Here is a 20,440-nt window from a genome sequence, read left to right as displayed (position 1 = left end):
CATTCATCACACGGTCTTTCTGCAGCTGCAGTACCAGATACAGCCACTGTACAATGTACAGCACTATTTCAGGTATACAATTACAAGACTGCAGCACTCGCCCCAAGTACCACATCCCCATCAAATAGCCGAACAGCAGGGGTGCCGGGAGTCAGCCCCCCCACTGATCTAATATTTATGAACTATGCTAAGGAATGATCAGCAATCTCCGAGTTCCAGAAAATCCCTTTAAACTTGTCCTACTAATAATACTGTGGGACACTGAAGCACCGCTACACTATCATGCTATAATCACACAGTCACACCTTGCTGTGTAGGCAGAAGGATAAGACAATGATTTAGCTATGCCAATATGTGATGTTGCTTACTGTATACTAACTACTGTATCTCCAGCCTAGCTCACACCTCATATATAGGCTAAAAGCAGATATAGAGTTTTATAGAAACAAAACTCATTCAACAGAATACTAGGTGGTGAACATTGGGATATGATCGTAACTGCCCCTCCTAGTAGTACAATCTGCCAAAAAAGTTTGTGCATCTCTGTTTCACTACATTATGAAGCCTTTATAGTGATAGATAGATACAGAGGCGTAACTATAGGGGATGCAGGGGATGCGGTTGTACCCGGGCCCAGGAGCCTTAGGCGGGCCATAAGGCTTCTCTTTTCCATACAGGGAGCCCAGTATAATGATTTAAGCATTACAGTTGGGGCCCCATTACAGCATTACAGATGTTGCATCAGGGCCCAGAAGCTTCAAGTTACGCCTCTGGATAGATAGATAGATAGATAGATAGATAGATAGATAGATAGATAGATAGATAGATAGATAGATAGATAGATAGATATGAGATAGATAAAAAATATAATAGATAGAAAGAAAGATATAAGATAGAAAAAGAAAGATATGTGATTAATAGATATGAGATAGATAGATAGATAGATAGATAGATAGATAGATGTGAGATAGATAATGAGATAGATAGATAGATAGATAGATAGATAGATAGATAGGAGAGATAGATAGATATGAGATACATAGAAATATAATAGATAGAAAGAAATATATAAGATAGAAAAAGAAAGATATGAGATTGATAGATATGAGATAGATAGATAGTTAGATAGATAGATATGAAATAGATAGATAGATAGATAGATAGATAGATAGATAGATAGATAGATAGATAGATAGATATGAGGTAAATAGAAGGAAAGCTATGAGAAAGATAGATAGATAGAAGAAAAGAAATATAATAGAAAGATATATGATAGAAAAAGAAAGAAAGATATGAAATATATTGATAGATAGATATGAGATAGATAAATAGATAGAAAGATATAAGATAGACAGATAGATATGAGATAGATGATGGATATGAGATAGATAGATTGATAGATATGAGATAGATAGATAGATAGATTACATTTTAGTATTGTCTTCGGGTGAAGTAGTCATATTAACGACATATGAGCCTATTTGTATTATCTCCCTAGATATAAGATCTCTCTGAGTCATGTATGTCTGAACCCTCCCCCAACATTTCTAACTTCTGTCGTACAGCTGAACATTTGGTTTCCTGAAAACTTTTGCTAGCCTATTTTGGCTCTTTGAACAAATGCTTCAATGTTACTCCCTACGTTTATGCAGTCAGCTGTATTAATATAGTCAACATGGAAATAAAGTATGTTTGCTTCTTCTTGGGGAAATTAAAAACATCGGTAACACAGTTCTTCTTCTAAAGGGTTAAACTTTCCCCTAAGCAACACATTGTGAGTAACCGCACTAGTGGGAAAATGAAGCAAGAACTGCATCAAACTCCTCCAAACCTTTCTGTAAAAGAGAATGATCATTAAGAATCTACTACATAAAGTTAATGAATTCATGATTTAGCCAGCACAATGCATTTTCTATGAGACAATCATGGTAGCCATGCTTTTCTAGAGCTTTCTATAACTTTCTAGCCCCACAAGCGGACAACACACCTGAACCCCAGAAATCAAGTAGAAAATCTACAATGTCTATGTGTTTATATACAGTGTATGGCGATTCTGTTCGGTAATGTGGGACTCTATACAACTAGTACAATAGGGACATTGATAGGTATTGGGACAACTTAGTTATTACCTTATCTCTTCTGCTAAAATTTACACCTCCATTTCTATATGTTGATGGAAGCAGTTGTTGTCCCAAAGCATCTGCTTGTTCATATGTTCAGAGTTTTCTTCCTCATTTTCTTCTTCTTCTTGGTCCTTTGTTTGAGGGAGGGATGAGTATGGATTGATAGACGTACACTCCTCACTGAAGGAAATGACACAACTTTTTCTTTGACCAGTGTTTATTCTTCTCCCCAACTCCTGTTTCCTGTGCACTTTTAATATTTGGTTTCAGTGAGAAGAGTTTAGAGAGGAAACGTCTACCCCACCGTAAAACACATTCACACAAGATCTGCAGTCCCTGCAAGCCAGAGGAAAAATTTGGGAAGAATTTAACTGATCAGCAGAACACCGCCTCCTGCCCAATGGAAGCAGCGAGGGAGGGCTGAGGACTGAGCTTTACGTATGGGACTGAAACATTACACATCATCAAAAAGTGATGTTAGCTACATATTCTGCATCACATCGCTCTAGAGTTGTTCAACTTTTAACAGTTAAACAACTTCGAATCAAGTGACGTTCATGTTATAAACTTATACGTAAAATATACTTTGTATAATGTAGACTCAGTGCGCATTCTCTGATTTAATACAGGCCTTGTTCACACATGGCAGATATCATTCTGTTTTTGATGTGTTTTGTTGAGTAGCTAATTGGCTTTGCATCCCAAAAAAAAATCTTCTTCAGAGACCCTGCACACAAGTGTATGCATATATGTGCATGCCTGAGCATAGCGTTTGTGCGGAATGAACTATGCTTTTTTGCACGCGTATCGGCGTCTTGTACTGTACTTTTTGCACCCGCAAGCCATGTTCATTTGCACACAGCAAACAAATATGCACCGATTGAAATGGCTAATTAGTCCTAATGAGTTCCGGATGTGTTTTTGTTTTCCAGTGGAATTATGCAGCGTGCCATTCATCTCCTTGCGTATTGCACATGCATTTCTGTAGTCATTGACTTCTATGGGGACCTTCGGCACGCAGATGCGCAGGAAAATAGATCATGTGAATGAACCCATTGAAATCAATGGGTTATAATTAGTGATGAGCGAGCATACTCGCTAAGGGCAATTGAGCGGCTGGGGAGAGCGGGGAGGAATGGAGGGGAGATCTCTCTCTCCCTCTCTCCCCCCCCCCCCCCCGCTCCCCCTGCTCACTGCCGCAACTCACCTGTCACCCGCGCCTGCAGCCGAACCTTTTCTCTCGAGGGGGCAGGTACTCGCTAAGGGCAATTCTCGCTCATTTCTAGTTATAATCTTTGTGTATTGCACGCGTAAATGTTTGTGCATGTAAATATGTCCATGTGAATCTAGTATAAGGGCAGCCTCACCAAGGGAAAGAAATGCGACATGGAAGGCTCCCATCTGCCCAAAATCGTGCAGTGAACTGTGCTATTTCACGGCTGGCCGATATACGCTTCCATCTAAGCAGTTCCCTCCCCCTCACTGGCTTTCTGCCTCTCTCCTCTACTCCAGCATTTGCAATGGGAGCGGGCGAGGCCGGGCTAAGCTATGCTCCATCCCGCCCACTGAGGGAGAGGGAAGGAGGAGATTGCTCAGATGGAAGCGTATATCGGACGGCCGCGAAAATGCTGGCTGATATACACTCATGTAAATAAGCCCTTAAAGAAGAACACCTGAGCCAACCAAGTCAGCTGATCCACATACTAAGTCAGATGACTCACCTACCGAGTCAGCAGACTCGCGCCAGTACAGGCATGATAGCCCGCAATCGTGCGCCCTGCATAGTGCACATATGTCTCACGATAGCGAGAGCACATCCGCCTACGCCAGTGTGAGGCTGCCCGAAGATTAATTCCTGGTTATATTAACTTTCCTATAAAAGCATGAAAACTGCATTATAACTGGTCTGTGTGAAGCTAGCCTACGTTAAACCTGTACGCAAAATATTTCATGGTTCAGGGCTGCTTCACACAGTCATATTTGCGCATGTATTTGCATATGTAATATGCAGAGAATAGAACCTATTGATATCAATGGGTTCATGCGCATTTCTTGAACGTGCAAAAAAATAGAATCTTCTCTATTTTGTGTGCATTTGTGCACCGAAGGTGTAAATGCACAATACGCTGTGCAATTCAGTGAAAAAAAGAACACATCTGGACTTCATTAGAGTAAATAGTATTTAAATCAGGGCGTATACGTCTGCAGTGTATAGTGACCCAGTACATTATCCTGGTCCTCTCCATAAATATCATACATGCATGTCCTATGTAGATGCACTGTGCAAAATTTGTCTTGTCATTTCCAGTATGTGTGTTGCACAGCTACAGTGCTTGAGGGGCTAACGTCTGTAAAATCCAAAGCCTGCATGTAAATGTATCAAGTCTGTCATGTCATGTGGTGTGAGAGGAAGTTATAAAAGTGGGTATATGAGAGCGGGAAAAGGATCCATGCCTTCAGGAGTGTTGCTGTTCAGGAGGTCTAGATACATGGGGACACCTTCAGTTTTCATGTACTGAAGCATGAAAGAGGAGAGATTTCCCATATTACATGAGACTAGATGTTAATGGAGTGAGCCCCCAAGAGTGAGAGAGCATTTGTAAGTAACTACTTCTTCTCAAGGCCAATGCAGAGGTATTATCTTATCGTCTGATTTTCTTACACGGCCACCTGGAGCATGGATCACCACGTAGAGGTATACCATTTAATTGTCACACCCACCAGTCTGCAAGACTGGGTGGAGGTACTGCAAGATAATAATCACTGTTTACACACGTGCATCTTTGAGCTTATGAGAGTCGTGTGGAGGTACTACTTTTGAAGTCTAGTCTTTTAACTGCACTGTGAAGTTTACAACTGAACTGCCTTGTAATATTTATTGCCAAGTATCAAGTAAAGTTGGACGGGCTCTAGCCATTCCTAGAGACCTGTGGTACTAAGAACTGTCTGTGGCTGAGTTTGTTATCCGCCGGGGATCATACCAGTGTGTGTAGGAACGGTGATGTCACTCGTGACAATTATCCCCCCGAGTTCCTGTTTAGTGGGCATTCCCTATCCTAAGGGTGTCCCCGATGGCCTGCGGTGCTAGCAGGCCACCAGGCTTTCACTGTGTGTGTTCCTCCGGGAAGGAGTCTGGTAAGTGCCACTGTGACACATCAGCACTTCACCCTCCCAACTCCCCACGTATGTCAGGTGTCTGGGGTCTCCCAATGGGACGCTGCAGGACCCCAAATTCTGGCATCACAAACAGGATCAGAGCTGCTGCACCACTCATGTTTATTGGACTGTTACTTATTTTTGGTTGGGCTACCCAAAATGGAGCCCATTTCACAAGGCTTCTCTCTAACTTGCTCACTCCTGCCAAGAAGTTCCCACCAAAGTCCTTGGCACCAATAGGACAATGCCCTGGCCAGGCGCGAAGTAGGGGGGGAGGACCGCCCTACTCAAGTGACTAGCAAAAACCCAAAGGGGGAGGCGTTATCTGCCGCAGCAGACTCCTTAGGCCTGAATTCTACCAGCTGTCCAAAGAACAGGATGTCTCCCCTGGCTATTTCCAGCAGCCAGGTGATCTACGGAGTAGCTGCCAGCTACCCACCCCCCAGGCCTCAATTTTATGGCCTCGGCTGTGCGTGTCTCTCCGGGAAGGAGTCTGGTAAGTGCCACCGTGACATGTCAACGTTTTATCCTCTCAGCTCCTCACGTATGTCAGGTGTCCGAGGTCTCCCCATGGGACACTGCAAATGCGCAACTGAACGTGCACTGCGTGTGGAAAAAGTACATTACAATGTACGCGGATCTACCTCGTTCATAGTGGACCTATATTGCGCTTATGCGCTCGTCTGAAGAAGCCCTTATGTGTACCCTTCCTATGCACTACAAAAAATTAGTGCTCACCAAAGCAGAATGTCAACATGTGTATAGCTAGGGCCTGACAACCTGAATGACTCCAATAAGGACTGCATGTTGGCTATCTGGCAGTATAAATGTAGATATAAAAAATGAGGTCGTCCAACACAGGAGGATAAAATCCACAAAATGTTATTGTAATGTCGAATAAATTGAGTAGCAACAGACCAGAGTCTACCAATAGACTATGAGTTGTGAACATAGAGGCATAATACACTGAGGATGTGGGTAGCTATCTTACCTCTTCACATCATACATATGACATATACGTCCTAGGTGCACATACCCTGAGTAGTTAGGACGTCTATGGCCGTCCATAGCATATGTTGTGTATGGAGCAGGCCTGAGAGCCAAACCCATTCTGTGAATGGCGGTTATCAGTTGACTTTGATAGTCGACACCCACTCACAACAGGGATTAAAGATAACGCTGAGCATGGCTGTTAACCCTTTAAATGCCATTGTTACTTCTGACAGTAGCATCTAAATGCCCCGATCAATCGCCTGGGTGTCATGGCAGCCTGGAGCCTTCTGAAGGTCCCCGAGGATGCCCAGATAATTTGCTTATTAGGGACACACCTGTCATCCATCTTTAATAAGCAACCTGTTAAAATATTGTATAATGCAATACCATAGTACTGCTTTATACCGTATAAGTGATCAAACAATTGCAAATTCAAAGCCTCTAAATTTGGCTAAAAAACGGAAAACAAAATAAAGATTTTTTAATTGTTATAAAAATAATAAAAAAGTCAAAAGAACCTTTTTCCTGGATGCCGTATCAAAAAATAAAAAATGTTAAAAATTCTAAATTTGGTATCGCTACATCTGTAAAGCCACATTTTATTAAAATATGACATTGTTAGTACTGCATGGTTAACGCCATCAGAAAGAAATACGCAGTGGCAGAATCTTGCTTTTTTTTAGTCACTCTGTCTTCAGGAAAAAAATTTAATAAAAACATATCAAACAGACTTATGTTGCCCAAATTTGTACATTACAAACTACGGGTCACCCCCCCCAAAACTGAGCCATCAAATGATGTAAATTAGCCCTATTGATGTAAAATGAAAAAGTTAGTGTGTCTGTCAAAATATTTATTTATTTTTTTAAACATTTTATTTTTTTAAGTATTACTATTAGAGATAAGCGAACGTACTCGTCCGAGCTTGATACTCGTTCGAGTATTAGCGTGTTCGAGATGCTCGTTACTCGAGACGAGTACCACGCAATGTTCGAGTTACTTTCACTTTCATCTCTGGGACGTTAGCGCGCTTTTCTGGCCAATAGAAAGACAGGGAAGGCATTACAACTTCCCCCTGCGACGTTCAAGACCTATACCACCCCCCTGCAGTGAGTGGCTGGCGAGATCAGGTGTCACCCGAGTATATAAATCGGCCCCTCCCGCGGCTCGCCACAGATGCATTCTGACAGAGATCAGGGACAGTGCTGCTGGTGCCAGAGCTGCTATAGGGAGAGCGTTAGGAGTTATTGTAGGCTTCAAGAACCCCAACGGTCCTTCTTAGGGCCACATCTAACCGTTTGCAGTAGTGTGGAGGCTGCTTTTTGCAGTGTTGCACATTTTTTTTTTTTTGTATATTGGCCATGCAGAGCATTGCGTCCTGCAGTAATTTTACATTATCCAGGGCCAGTACTGGTGAGGCAGGGACAGAAGACATATTTAGTGTATATGGGCAGTGGGCCTTTCCAAAAACATTTAGGAAAAAAATCTATTTGGGCTGCCTGTGACCGTCCTCAGTGTACTGGGTCTCTGCTGGGGGTAGTTGTCCTAATTCATACGCAGCCAGCTAAGTGTTACAGCAGGCTTGCGCAAAATTCTTTCCTGCCTCTGTGTTGCCTCTTATATCACCGCTGTATTCCTGTCCACAAGTGTACTGGGTCTCTGCTGGGGGTAGTTGTCCTAATTCATATGCAGCCAGCTAAGTGTTACAGCAGGCTTGCGCAAAATTCTTTCCTGCCTCTGTGTTGCCTCTTACATCACCGCTGTATTCCTGTCCACAAGTGTACTGGGTCTCTGCTGGGGGTAGTTGTCCTAATTCATACGCAGCCAGCTAAGTGTTACAGCAGGCTTGCGCAAAATTCTTTCCTGCCTCTGTGTTGCCTCTAACATCACCGTTGTATTCCTGTCCACAAGTGTACTGGGTCTCTGCTGGGGGTAGTTGTCCTAATTCATACGCAGCCAGCTAAGTGTTACAGCAGGCTTGCGCAAAATTCTTTCCTGCCTCTGTGTTGCCTCTTACATCACCGCTGTATTCCTGTCCACAAGTGTACTGGGTCTCTGCTGGGGGTAGTTGTCCTAATTCATACGCAGCCAGCTAAGTGTTACAGCAGGCTTGCGCAAAATTCTTTCCTGCCTCTGTTTTGCCTCTTACATCACCGCTGTATTCCTGTCCACAAGTGTACTGGGTCTCTGCTGGGGGTAGTTGTCCTAATTCATACGCAGCCAGCTAAGTGTTACAGCAGGCTTGCGCAAAATTCTTTCCTGCCTCTGCTGTGCGTTCCATAAGCGAAGTCAGCCTCCAACCACAGGCCAATAAGCGGCACATTTAATTACAGCGTTCTGTTTCTGCACTACTGGTAATACACCATGCTGAGGGGTAGGGGTAGGCCTAGAGGACGTGGTTGCGGCCGAGGACGCGGAGGCCCAAGTCAGGGTGTGGGCACAGGCCGAGCTCCTGATCCAGGTGTATCGTAGCCGACTGCTGCGGGATTAGGAGAGAGGCACGTTTCTGGCGTCCCCACATTCATCTCACAATTAATGGGTCCACGCGGTAGACCTTTATTAGAAAATGAGCAGTGTGAGCAGGTCCTGTCGTGGATGGCAGAAAGTGCTTCCAGCAACCTATCGTCCACCCAGAGTTCTGCGCCGTCCACTGCTGCAACTCACAATCCTCTGGCTGCTGCTCCTCCTTCCTCCCAGCCTCCTCACTCCATGAAAATGAGACATTCTGAGGAGTGGGCAGACTCCCAGGAACTGTTCTCGGGCCCCTGCTCAGATTGGGCAGCAGTGGTTCCTCTCCGACCAGAGGAGTTTATCGTGACTGATGCCCAACCATTGCAAAGTTCCCGGGGTCCGGGGGATGAGGCTGGGGACTTCCGGCAACTGACTCAAGACCTTTCAGTGGGTGAGGAGGCCGATGACAATGAGACACAGTTGTCTATCAGTGAGGTAGTAGTAAGGGCATTAAGTCCGAGGCAGGAGCGCACCGAGGATTCTGAGGAAGAGCAGCAGGACAATGAGGTGACTGACCCCACCTGGTTTGCTACGCCTACTGAGGACAGGTCTTCAGAGGGGGAGTCAAGGGCATCAGCAGGGCAGGTTGCAAGAGGCAGTGCGGTGGCCAGGGGTAGAGGCAGGGCCAGACCGAATAATCCACCAACTGTTTCCCAAAGCGCCCCCTCGCGCCATGCCACCCTGCAGAGGCCGAGGTGCTCAAAGGTCTGGCAGTTTTTCACTGAGAGTGCAGACAACCGACGAACAGTGGTGTGCAACCTTTGTCGCGCTAACATCAGCCGGGGAGCCACCACCACCAGCCTCACCACCACCAGCATGCGCAGACATATGATGGCCAAGCACCCCACAAGGTGGGACGAAGGCCGTTCACCGCCTCCGGTTTGCACCGCTGCCTCTCCCCCTGTGCCCCAACCTGCCACTGAGATCCAAGCCCGCTCTGAGGACACAGGCACTACCGTCTCCTGGCCTGCACCCACCCCCTCACCTCCGCTGTCGTCGGCCCCATCCACCAATGTCTCTCAGCGCAGCGTCCAGCCGTCGCTAGCGCAAGTGTTTGAGCGCAAGCGCAAGTACGCCGCCACGCACCCGCACACTCAAGCGTTAAACGTGCACGTAGCCAAATTTATCAGCCTGGAGATGCTGCCGTATAGGGTTGTGGAAACGGAGTCCTTCAAAAGTATGATGGCGGCGGCGGCCCCGCGCTACTCAGTTCCCAGTCGCCACTACTTTTCCCGATGTGCCGTCCCAGCCCTGCACGACCACGTCTCCTGCAACATTGTACGCGCCCTCACCAACGCGGTTACTGCCAAGGTCCACTTAACAACGGACACGTGGACAAGCACAGGCGGGCAGGGCCACTATATCTCCCTGACGGCACATTGGGTGAATTTAGTGGAGGCTGGGACAGAGTCAGAGCCTGGGACCGCTCACGTCCTACCCACCCCCAGAATTGCGGGTCACAGCTCGGTGGTGGTATCTGCTTCCTCCACTAAAGCACCCTCCTCCTCCTCCTCCAACACAACCTCTGTCTCGCAATCAAGATGTGTCAGCAGCAGCAGCACGTCGCCAGCAGTCGGTGTCGCGCGGCTTGGCAGCACAGCGGTGGGCAAGCGTCAGCAGGCCGTGCTGAAACTACTCAGCTTAGGAGATAAGAGGCACACGGCCCACAAACTGCTGCAGGGTCTGACAGAGCAGACCGACCGCTGGCTTGCGCCGCTGAGCCTCCAACCGGGCATGGTCGTGTGTGACAATGGCCGTAACCTGGTGGCGGCTCTGCAGCTCGGCAGCCTCACGCACGTGCCATGCCTGGCCCACGTCTTTAATTTGGTGGTTCAGCGCTTTCTGAAAAGCTACCCATGCTTGTCAGACCTGCTCGGAAAGGTGCGCCGGCTCTGCGCACATTTCCACAACTCCCACACGGACGCTGCCACCCTGCGCACCCTGCAACATCGGTTTAATCTGCCAGTGCACCGACTGCTGTGCGACGTGCCCACACGGTGGAACTCTATGCTCCACATGTTGGCCAGGCTCTATGAGCAGCGTAGAGCTATAGTGGAATACCAACTCCAACATGGGCGGCGCAGTGGGAGTCAGCCTCCTCAATTATTTTCAGAAGAGTGGGCCTGGTTGGCAGACATCTGCCAGGTCCTTGGAAAGTTTGAGGAGTCTACCCAGGTGGTGAGCGGCGATGCTGCAATCATTAGCGTCACCATTCCTCTGCTATGCCTCTTGAGAAGTTCCCTGCAAAGCATAAAGGCAGACGCTTTGCACTCGGAAACAGAGCCGGGGGAAGACAGTATGTCGCTGGATAGTCAGAGCACCCTCCTGTCTATATCTCAGCGCGGTGAGGAGGAGGAGGAGGAGGAGGAGGAGGAGAAGGAAGATGAGGAGGAGGGGGAAGAGACAGCTTGGTCCACTGGTGAGGGTACACATGCTGCTGGGCTGTCATCCTTTCAGCGTGTATGGCCTGAGGAGGAGGAGGAGGAGGAGGAGGAGGAGGAGGATCCTGAAAGTGATCTTCCTAGTGAGGACAGCCATGTGTTGCGTACAGGTACCCTGGCACACATGGCTGACTTCATGTTGGGATGCCTTTCTCGTGACCCTCGTGTTACACGCATTCTGGCCACTACGGATTACTGGGTGTACACACTGCTCGACCCACGGTATAAGGAGAACCTTTCCACTCTTTAAGGGCAACACTCTTTAAGGCCCTTGACTGCTTTATGGCTCCCCAGCAAGACTGTGTCACCGCTCCCCAGTCACGGCTGAGTCGGCGGGAGCACTGTAAAAGGATGGTGAGGGAGTACGTAGCCGATCGCACGACCGTCCTCCGTGACGCCTCTGCCCCCTACAACTACTGGGTGTCGAAGCTGGACACGTGGCCTGAACTCGCGCTGTATGCCCTGGAGGTGCTTGCTTGTCCTGCGGCTAGCGTCTTGTCAGAGAGGGTGTTTAGTGCGGCTGGGGGAATCATCACAGATAAGCGTACCCGCCTGTCAACCGACAGTGCCGACAGGCTAACACTCATCATGATGAACAAAGCCTGGATTTCCCCAGACTTCTCTTTTCCACCAGCGGACAGCAGCGATACCTAAGCAATACGTAGGCTGCACCCGCGGATGGAAGCATCGTTCTGTATCCCCATCAAAAACGGGGACCTTTTCGCTTCATCAATCTGTGTCTAATATTCCTCCTCCTCCTCCTGCTCCTCCTCCTGAAACCTCACATAATCACGCCGAACGTGCAATTTTTCTTAGGCCGACAAGGCTCAGTCATATAATTTTTCAAAACAATTTTTATACATTTCAATGCTCATTAAAGCGTTGAAACTTTCACCTCAACCAATTTTTATTTTAACTGGGCTGCCTCCTGGCCTAGTTACCAATTAAGCCACATTAACCAAAGCGATTAATGGGTTTCACCTGCCCTCTTGGTTGGGCACGGGCAATTTTTCTGAGGTACATTAATACTGTTGATACAGCAATTTTTGTGGGCCCTCGCCTACAGTGTAATCAAATTAATTTTTAGCCCACCTGCATTACAGCTGACGTTACATCAGCTGTGTTGGGCACTGCAATGGGATATATTTATGTACCACCGGTGGGTTCCAGGGAGCCACCCATGCTGTGGGTCGACAGGGAGTTGTAAATGCATCTGTTTCCACTTCTATAGAACCCCAGTCTGACTGGGGCATGCAGTGTGGGCCGAAGCCCACCTGCATTAAACATGACATTACTACCTCAGCTGTGTTGGGCAATGCAATGGGATATATTTATGTACCGCCGGTGGATTCCAGGGAGCCACCCATGCTGTGGGTCGACAGGGAGTTGTAAATGCATCTGTTTCCACTTCTAAAGAACCCCAGTCTGACTGGGGCATGCAGTGTGGGCCGAAGCCCACCTGCATTAAACATGACAATACTACCTCAGCTGTGATGGGCAATGCAATGGGATATTTTTATGTACCGCCAGTGGGTTCCAGGGAGCCACCCATGCTGTGGGTGCACACGGAATTCCCATTGCGGAGTTGTACCTGCCTGTGACTATATATAAAAAAACGCGGTCTGACTGGGGCATGCAGACACCTTGACAGAATGAATAGTGTGTGGCACATAGGTTCCTCATTGCTATGCCCACGTGTGCAGCTCCAGATGGAGGTGGCACAGGATTGGATTTCTCATTGCTTCTGTACAGCATTGTGGGCTATCGCCCCGCCACTTTTAAAGAGGGTCGCTGCCTAGCCGTGCCAACCCTCTGCAGTGTGTGCCTGCTTTTCCTGTGGCAGACGCACTTATAAATAGACATGAGGGTGGTGTGGCATGAGGGCAGCTGAAGGCTGGGCAGGGACAGTTTGGTGTGCGCTGTGGACACTGGGTCGTGGGGGGGGGGGGTTTGGCAGCATGTAACCCAGGAGAAGTGGCAGCGGAGTGTCATGCAGGCAGTGATTGTGCTTTGTTGGAGGTAGTGTGGTGCTTAGCTAAGGTATGCATTGCTAATGAGGGCTTTTCAGAAGTAAAAGTTGTTGGGAGGGGGGCGCCCACTCTTGCCGCTATTGTGGCTTAATAGTGGGACCTGGGAACTTGAGATGCAGCCCAACATGTAGCCCCTCGCCTGCCCTATCCGTTGCTGTGTCGTTCCCATCACTTTCTTGAATTGCCCCGATTTACACAAATGAAAACCTTAGCGAGCATCGGCGATATACAAAAATGCTCGGGTCGCCCATTGACTTCAATGGGGTTCGTTACTCGAAACGAACCCTCGAGCATCGCGAAAAATTCGTCTCGAGTAACGAGCACCCGAGCATTTTGGTGCTCGCTCATCTCTAATTGTAATAGTAATAGTAAAGTGTTTCTATGTTACCTATCAAAAGACACTTGTTTTAAAAAAATGGCCTCTTAAGAATGCTTTGTGGGCACACCACAAAGTGAGGTCAGAAACCTCGCCATTATTGTTAAGTTCAAGGTAATCTAAAAGTGAGGAAGTAATCTAAAAGTGATTGCAGTGAATGAGGGGCATACTATTAATGTTGCAAAATATAATTGTTAAGACACCAAATTTTGATGGCTGATTGGTTAAAATGTTCCTGAATTGACAATGCTATCGTAACATGATCTGACCAAGATATAGTACCTATAGTTGTAGAAGTAACATTACTGGGATCATTATTGTCTACTAGAAAGAAGTCATTTCTACTGTATATCTTGTGAGGATGCAAAAAAAAAAGGTTTAATCGACTTCGGTTGGGTGTTGTAGTCGCCAGATATCAAATAAATTATTGTTATTGAAAAGAGAGACAATAGAAGTTGGATGGTTAGTAGGTTTGGTAGTAGATGAATCCATAGAAAGCCAGAGAATCTTATTAAAGTCGCCCACCAATATTAGAGAGCCCACTTAATGTTGATTTATAATTGTAAGAACTTTTTTGATAGATGTATGTTATCTATAATTAGGAGCACACACTGAAGCTATAGTATAATTAGTATTATTAACAGAGCAAACCATGACATATCGCCCTCCGTCATTGACAAACTGCCTTTGAACAGAGAATGCTACCATATATTTGACAGCCACAGATACTCCACACTTTTTATGCCTTGCTGGGTTGAAAAAGATATGAGAAAATAGTCTATGGGTTAATCTAAAGGTATTAGAGATGAGCGAGCACCAAAATGCTCGGGTGCTCGTTACTCGGGACGAAATTATCGCGATGCTCGAGGGTTCGTTTCGAGTAACGAACCCCATTGAAGTCAATGGGCGACCCGAGCATTTTTGTATTTCGCCTATGCTCGCTAAGGTTTTCATGTGTGAAAATCTGGGCAATTCAAGAAAGTGATGGGAACGACACAGCAACGGATAGGGCAGGCGAGGGGCTACATGTTGGGCTGCATCTCAAGTTCACAGGTCCCACTATTAAGCCACAATACCGGCAAGAGTGGGCCCCCCCCCTCCCAACAACTTTTACTTCTGAAAAGCCCTCATTAGCAATGCATACCTTAGCTAAGCACCACACTACCTCCAACAAAGCACAATCACTGCCTGCATGACACTCCGCTGCCACTTCTCCTGGGTTACATGCTGCCCAACCCCCCCGCACGACCCAGTGTCCACAGCGCACACAAAAGTGTCCCTGCGCAGCCTTCAGCTGCCCTCATGCCACACCACCCTCATGTCTATTTATAAGTGCGTCTGCCATGACGAGGAACCGCAGGCACACACTGCAGAGGGTTGGCACAGCTAGGCAGCGACCCTCTTTAAAAGGGGCGGGGCGATAGCCCACAATGCTGTACAGAAGCAATGAGAAATATAATCCTGTGCCACCGCCATCAGGAGCTGCACACGTGGGCATAGCAATGGGGAACCTATGTGCCACACACTATTCATTCTGTCAAGGTGTCTGCATGCCCCAGTCAGACCGCGGTTTTTAATTCATAGACACAGGCAGGTACAACTCCCTATTGTGAAGTCCCTGTGGACCGACAGCATGGGTGGCTCCCTGGAACCCACCGGCGGTACATAAAAATATCCCATTGCATTGCCCAACACAGCTGAGGTAGTAATGTTGTGCTTAATGCAGGTGGGCTTCGGCCCACACTGCATGCCCCAGTCAGACTGGGGTTCTTTACAAGTGGAAACAGATGCATTTATAATTCTCTGTGGACCCACAGCATGGGTGGGTGCCAGGAAGCCACCGGCGGTACATAAAAATATCCCATTGCATTACCCAACACAGCTGAGGTAGTAATGTCGTGCTTAATACAGGTGGGCTTCGGCCCACACTGCATGCCCCAGTCTGACTGGGGTTCTTTAGAAGTGGAAACAGATGCATTTACAAGTCCCTGTGGACCGACAGCATGGGTGGCTCCCTGGAACCCACCGGCGGTACATAAAAATATCCCATTGCATTGCCCAACACAGCTGAGGTAGTAATGTCGTGCTTAATGCAGGTGGGCTTCGGCCCACACTGCATGCCCCAGTCAGACTGGGGTTCTTTAGAAGTGGAAACAGATGCATTTATAATTCTCTGTGGACCCACAGCATGGGTGGGTGCCAGGAAGCCACCGGCGGTACATAAAAATATCCCATTGCATTACCCAACACAGCTGAGGTAGTAATGTCGTGCTTAATGCAGGTGGGTTTCGGCCCACACTGCATGCCCCAGTCTGACTGGTAATATATACCTTAACAGTAACCTCGTTGGTGGTAATGTGGTGGTGACTGCGGACCTGGTAGCGCAGTTTTATGTAGTTGGTTTTCGGAATGTGGCCAGGATTAAGTGGGCCGTGGCGGGGGGATGGTGGTGGTGCTCTCTTGTTGTGTCGTTAAAGGTGAAATTCTTGGACTGCCACCAGACGGACCAATGCAAAGGTATTTGCCAAGAATGTTTTCATTGTTGGAGGAGGAGGGGGATGTTTTGGAGGCACTATGTGTCCTCTACACGTGTCCGTGGTTATATGCACCTTAACAGTAACAGCGTTGGTGGGAAATGGCCTCGCCGCCATCATGTCTTTGTTTCCACACCCCAGTGACATACCATTAGCAGCGGTATAGGCAGAGCCCACAATTATTAACATTTCAGCGGTAGCATTAGGGGCAGGCCCCACTAACATATCACTAGCAGCAGTATAGGGGGAGCGCAGTCTTAGTTCCATTTCAGTAATAGTAGCACTCAAGACAGGCCCCAGTAACATTCCCATTGCAGCAGTTTAGGGAGATAACAGTCTCTTTCACATTTCAGTAGCTGCAGTATAGACATTTATGTAGCTAAAGTGTAGGCCAACCCCACACACCTTTCTGTACCATGAGTGCAGGCGAAGAACATAGAAATTACTATGATTACACTGTATGTGAGGGCCCAAAAAAATTAGTGTACCAACAGTACTAATGTACCTCAGAAAAAATTGGCCATGCCCAACCAAGATGGCAGGTGAAACCCATTAATCGCTTTGGTTAATGTGGCTTAAGTGGTAACTAGGCCTGGAGGCAGCCCAGTTGAACGAAAAATTGGTTCAAGTTAAAGTTTCAACGCTTTTAAGAGCATTGAAACGTATAAAAATTGTTTAGAAAAATTATATGAGTGAGCCTTGTGGCCCAAAGAAAAATTGCCCGTTCGGCGTGATTACGTGAGGTTTCAGGAGGAGGAGCAGGAGGAGGAGGAGGAATATTAGACACAGATTGATGAAGCAGAAATGTCCCCATTTTGGATGGTGAGAGAGAACGATGCTTCCATCCGCGGGTGCAGCCTACGTATTGCTTAGGTATCGCTGCTGTCCACTGGTGGAGAAGAGAAGTCTGGGGAAATCCAGGCTTTGTTCATCTTGATGAGTGTAAGCCTGTCAGCACTGTCGGTTGACAGGTGGGTACGCTTATCCGTGATGATTCCCCCAGCCACACTAAACACACTCTCTGACAAGACGCTAGCCGCAGGACAAGCAAGCACCTCCAGGGCATACAGCGCGAGTTCAGGCCACGTGTCCAGCTTTAACACCCAGTAGTTGTAGGGGGCAGAGGCGTCACCGAGGACGGTGCTGCAATCGGCTACGTACTCCCTCACCATCCTTTTACAGTGCTCCCGCCAACTCAGCCTTGACAGGGGAGCGGTGACACAGTCTTGCTGGGGAGCCATAAAGCTGGCAAAGGCCTTGGAGAATGTTCCCCTGCCTGCGCTGTACATGCTGCCTGATCTCTGCGCCTCCCCTGCTACCTGGCCCTCGGAACTGCGCCTTCTGCCACTAGCGCTGTCGGATGGGAAGTTTACCATCAGTTTGTCCACCAGCGCCCTGTGGTATAGCATCATTCTGGAACCCCTTTCCTCTTCGGGAATGAGAGTGCAAAGGCTCTCCTTATACCGTGGATCGAGCAGTGTGTACACCCAGTAATCCGTAGTGGCCAGAATGCGTGTAACGTGAGGGTCACGAGAAAGGCATCCTAACATGAAGTCAGCCATGTGTGCCAGGGTACCTGTACGCAACACATGGCTGTCCTCACTCGGAAGATCACTTTCAGGATCCTCCTCCTCCTCCTCCTCCTCCTCTGGCCATACATGCTGAAAGGATGACAGGCAAGCAGCATCTGTCCCCTCAGCAGTGGGCCAAGCTGTCTCTTCCCCCTCCTCCTCATGCTCCTCCCCCTCCTCCTCAACGCGCTGAGATATAGACATGAGGTTGCTCTGACTATCCAGCGACATACTGTCTTCCCCCGCCTCCGTTTCTGATTCCAAAGCGTCTGCCTTTATGCTTTGCAGGGAACTTCTCAAGAGGCATAGCAGAGGAATGGTGACACTAATGATTGCAGCATCCCCGCTCACCATCTGGGTAGACTCCTCAAATTTTCCAAGGACCAGGCAGATGGCTGCCAACCAGGCCCACTCTTCTGTAAATAATTGAGGAGGCTGACTCCCACTGCGCCGCGCAAGTTGGAGTTGGTATTCCACTATAGCTCTACGCTGCTCATAGAGTCTGGCCAACATGTGGAGCATAGAGTTCCACTGTGTGGGCACGTCGCACAGCAGTCGGTGCACTGGCAGATTAAACCGATGTTGCAGGGTCCGCAGGGTGGCAGCGTGCGTGTGGGATTTGCGGAAATGTGCGCAGAGCTGGCGCACCTTTCCGAGCAGGTATGACAAGTGGGGGTAGCTTTTCAGAAAGCGCTGAACCACCAAATTAAACACATGGGCCAGACATGGCACGTGCGTGAGGCTTCCGAGCTGCAGAGCCGCCACCAGGTTACGGCCGTTGTCACACATGACCATGCCCGGTTGGAGGCTCAGCGGCGCAAGCCAGCGGTCGGTCTGCTCTGTCAGACCCAGCAGCAGTTCGTGGGCCGTGTGCCTCTTATCTCCTAAGCTGAGTAGTTTCAGCACGGCCTGCTGACACTTGGCCACCGCTGTGCTGCCACGCCGCGTGACACCGACTGCTGGCGACGTGCTGCTGCTGACACATCTTGATTGCGAGACAGAGGTTGCGTAGGAGGAGGAGGAGGGTGGTTTAGTGGAGGAAGCATACACCCCCGCAGATACCACCACCGAGCTGGGGCACGCAATTCGGGGGGTGGGTAGGACGTGAGCGGTCCCAGGCTCTGACTCTGTCCCAGCCTCCACTAAATTCACCCAATGTGCCGTCAGGGAGATATAGTGGCCCTGCCCGCCTGTGCTTGTCCACGTGTCTGTTGTTAAGTGGACTTTGGCAGTAACTACGTTGGTGAGGGCGCGTACAATGTTGCGGGAGACGTGGTCGTGCAGGCCTGGGACGGCACATCGGGAAAAGTAGTGGCGACTGGGAACCGAGTAGCGCGGGGCCGCCGCCGCCATCATGCTTTTGAAAGCCTCCGTTTCCACAAGCCTATACGGCAGCATCTCTAGGCTGATCAATTTTGCAATGTGCACGTTTAACGCTTGAGCGTGCGGGTGCGTGGCGTCGTACTTGCGCTTGCGCTCAAACTGTGGCGCTAGCGACGTCTGGACGCTACGCTGAGAGACATTGCTGGATGGGGCCGAGGACAGCGGAGGTGAGGGTGTGGGTGCAGGCCAGGAGACGGTAGTGCCTGTGTCCTCAGAGGGGGGTAGGATCTCAGTGGCAGGTTGGGGCACAGGGGGAGAGGCAGTGGTGCAAACCGGAGGCGGTGAACGGGCATCGTCCCACCTTGTGGGGTGCTTAGCCATCATATGTCTGCGCATGCTGTTGGTGGTGCCTCCCCAGCTGATCTTGGTGCGACAAAGGTTGCACACCACTGTTCGTCGGTCGTCAGGCGTCTCTGTGAAAAACTGCCACACCGTAGAGCACCTTGACCTCTGCAGGGTGGCATGGCGCGAGGGGGCGCTTTGGGAACCAGTTGGTGGATTATTCGGTCTGGCCCTGCCTCTACCCCTGGCCACCGCACTGGCTCGGCCTGTGCCCACACCCTGACTTGGGCCTCCGCGTCCTCGCCCGCGTCCACATCCTATAGGCCTACCCCTACCCCTCAGCATGGTGTATTACCAGTGATTTGATTTCCCAGGCAGGAAAGAAATTGGCGCAAGCCTGCTGTTAAACGTAGCTGGCTGCGTATAATTTCTGTTTACGTTCTGCACCCACCACACACGTACCCAGAACGCTGAGGACTGTCAGAGGCAGGCCAAATAGAATGTTTCCCTTTTTTTGGTAAAGAAAAGGCCCACTGCGTATATTCAATCAATAATATATGTCTTCTGGCCCTGCAAATGTGTCACAGAACTGCAGGGTTGCAGAGTTATTAACTACAGCAGAGCGGTGATTTTTCCCAGGCAGGAAAGAAATTGGCGCAAGCCTGCTGTTAAACGTAGCTGGCTGCGTATGATTTCTGTTTACGTTCTGCACCCACCACACACGTACCCAGAACGCTGAGGACTGTCAGAGGCAGGCCAAATAGAATGTTTCCCTTTTTTTGGTAAAGAAAAGGCCCACTGCGTATATTCAATCAATAATATATGTCTTCTGGCCCTGCCTACACAATTCTGTCCCTGTAGTATTACTGCAGGGCGCAATGCTCTGCACAGCCGATTTAAAAAAAAATAAAAAAAATGCAACACTGCTAACAGCAGCCTGCACAGTTCTGCACACGGTTAAATGTGGCCCTAAGAAGGACCGTTGGGGTTCTTGAAGCCTACACTCACTCCTAACACTCTCCCTGCCTAACCACCACTTC

At 48.6% G+C, this 20,440-nt stretch overlaps 1 protein-coding gene across 1 annotated transcript in view; it reads right to left on the bottom strand.

Moving 5' to 3' along the window:
- The window catches only part of CCDC80 (coiled-coil domain containing 80), a 109,176-nt gene extending 106,722 nt beyond the window's left edge, over positions 1 to 2,454 (bottom strand). Inside the window, exon 1 of the mRNA XM_066599993.1 lies at positions 2,130 to 2,454. The gene's annotated coding sequence lies outside the window, so the exon portion shown is untranslated. The remainder of the gene's footprint in view (positions 1 to 2,129) is intronic.
- Between the last annotated feature and the right edge of the window lie 17,986 nt (positions 2,455 to 20,440).

Source organism: Eleutherodactylus coqui, chromosome 4, assembly GCF_035609145.1.
Source record: "Eleutherodactylus coqui strain aEleCoq1 chromosome 4, aEleCoq1.hap1, whole genome shotgun sequence".
Lineage (NCBI taxonomy): Eukaryota > Metazoa > Chordata > Amphibia > Anura > Eleutherodactylidae > Eleutherodactylus > Eleutherodactylus coqui.
The sequence above is the reverse complement of the archived record's forward strand: the minus strand, read 5'-3'. Positions and strand labels throughout refer to the sequence as shown.